Genomic DNA, 2,896 nt, shown 5'->3' on the forward strand with positions numbered 1-2,896 from the left:
CATGTACTCCCACATGACAGAATAAGGCATCAGAATTCAGCATGTGGTTGCTCGGAATTGAACTCAGGACCTTTGGAAGAGCAGCCAGTGCTCTTTTTTTTTTTTTAAGATATTTTCTTTATTTACATGTAAATTTCCCCTTTCCCAGTTTCCCCTCCAAAAAACAAACAAACAAACAAAAACAAGAACAAACCCCTCTTGCCTCCCCTCTCCCCATGCCTACCACCCCACCCTCTCCCACTTATTGGCCCTGGCATTCCCCTACACTGGGGCACAAAACCTTCACAGGGCCAAGGTCCTCTCCTATTGATGATTGACTTTGCAATCCTCTACTATACACGTGCTGCCAGAACAATCAGACCCATCCATGTGCAGTCCTTGGTTGGTGGTTGAGACCCTGGGAGCTCTGAGGGTACTAGTTAGTTCATATTGTTGTTTGTCCTAAAGGGCTGCAAACCCTTCAGCTCCTTTAGTCCTTTCTCTAACTCCTTCACTGGCGACCGTGTACTCAGTTCAATGGATGGCTGTGAGCCTCTACATCTGACACTATCAGAGCCTCTCAGGAGACAGCTATATCAGGCTGGCTTGTCCTTCCTTCAGTCTCTGCTCCATAGTTAATCTCTGCAACTCCTTCTGTGGGTATTTGGTTCCCCCTTTTAAGAAGGAATGAAATGTCCACCTTTTGGTCTTCCTTCTTCTTGAGTTTCTTGTGGTTTGTGGGTTGTTCTTCCTGTATTCCAAACTTCTGGGTAGCCAGTCCTCTTAATTGCTGAGCCATCTCTCCAGCCCCACAATCTCTTTTAAACAAATATTTTTAGCATTATTTGTTTATGTGTGTGTGTGTGTGTGCGAGTGCGTATGCACATGCACATACACATGCCGTCTGTGGTGAACATTGCACTTCCTAGTACAATGAAGACAACCCAGTGGGAATGAAGCTTTCAGGTGAGTACCAGTTTGATTTCTTTATATTTTGTGATGTAAAGATGGTATCTTCCACAATAGGGTCTTACCATCAAGTTCTTGAGGGTAGCCAAGATTGGTAATATTCTATAATACTTGTAAATCTACATGATTCCTCTGACCAACAACTCAAAAAGAGGCAACCCTTTTCTAGTGCTGGGCTTTTTATTTGCTAGCAAGAGATGGCTAAGGGGCAGGGGTACTGTTTCTCTGTTATATTGTAACTTCATTAAACCTCTTTATATTTTAGGAAGTGCCTATAGTATAAGTTTCCATAAGGCCTTTTCAAAATGTCCTTAGATAAAGTGAACTGTGGGTACTCAAAAAAAAAAAAAAAAACCCAAAAAAACAAAACAAAAAAATCCACTCTATTAACTTGGGAGGCAGAGGCAGGCGGATTTCTGAGTTCGAGGCCAACCTGGTCTACAGGACAGCCAGAGCTATACAGAGAAACCCTGTCTCGAAAAGCAAAAACTCACTATGCAGCACACTTTCACTCGAACTGTTGTATATAATCCTAACTACAGAAACTAGAGGTGATAAAATAAAAATCTCAGTGCTGAATGCAGGACATTTCTCTCTGATTTGTTTACCAAGAAGGTCCAAAGCCCCCCCCTCCTCCCCCAATGTGCTATAGCCCTTGCCTTTGGTTGTGGATCAGAACTTGAAGGTAAGATCCCATTGCTGAAGGCGTCACATAGAAAAATGAAGCTGAGACGGAACTTGCAGTCTCCTTCCTGCTTCCTAGTTTCCACAATGTCGGAAGGTGCTACGCAGCCAGATGGTGGTGTGGTCACCAATGCCATTCAGTGGTGTATCTTGTGTACTATAATACTTACCCGCCATGTAAAATATACCCACTGGGACAATGGTGCCATAGCTTTTAGGAGGTAACCAATGGCTTTTTGTTTGGATCAGGGGGCAGCTTCACAGGAGGGAATTCATGCCTGGTACCATCAGCTGTTCAAAAGACCATGGGCTAGGCTCTCTAGAGAAATTACTACAATTACTACTATTGTTTGTTAAATGGACTTGAGTTAAACTGCTTTCTAAATTCTTATGTTCAGCACTCATGAAAGCAGCTTTTGTTTTTTTCAACAAATGGTGATTTCTAAGGCTTATGGTTAATCAATGTACTGGGAAGTGACTGTTGAGAACTTAGGCTTAACTGGGGCAATTATATCACCCCTATGCTTTACAGGGATCATCATGGAAGAGGAAGCAGAAAAATCTAAGAGCAAGATCATGGGAAGAAGGGTTGTGACATACTATCTTCAAAGGACATGGCCATTATAACTATGAATTTACAGGCTGCATGCATAAGATTGTGTGCATCCATATTCACACATATTCACATCCATATTCAGTCATGGATGGAGAAGAGGCTCATAGAGCCCTAGCCCTCCTTAGGGAAGGCTGTTGATGCTGGGCAAGAGAGTCACTGTTGAGTTCTCATGCTGTTGAGTTCTCATGCTCTCGTGGCTAATCCTAAACCCATGCTCATCTAGACAGCCCTGGGTCCTTTTAGTGCATTCACAAGACAACATGGTAAGAAAGGAGGATGAAGACCAGCAGGGGAGGAGGGTGAAGGCCGTGGTCTGTGGTCAGACAGGATGGGACTGAATACACTTTATACATGTAGGAAATCACCAAAGAGCAAATGTAACAAAAAGGAAACCTCTAACTTGTAAGAAAGGTCACTCAATCTTTTCATCACTGTATGTTTTTTTTTAAAAAAAAAACAACAACCATCAACACCAAACACCCTGAAGTTGTAGGCCAAATTCTCCTAGAAATTATGATTTGAGTAATTTTCAACACTGTCAAAATTCTTGGCCATTAAACGTGATAAGAAAAACAAACAGGGCCGGGCAGTGGTGGCGCATGTCTTTAATCCCAGCACTTGGGAGGCAGAGGCAGGCGGATTTCTGAG

The sequence above is a fragment of the Mastomys coucha genome, unplaced genomic scaffold, assembly GCF_008632895.1.
Source record: "Mastomys coucha isolate ucsf_1 unplaced genomic scaffold, UCSF_Mcou_1 pScaffold3, whole genome shotgun sequence".
Taxonomy (NCBI): Eukaryota; Metazoa; Chordata; class Mammalia; order Rodentia; family Muridae; genus Mastomys; species Mastomys coucha.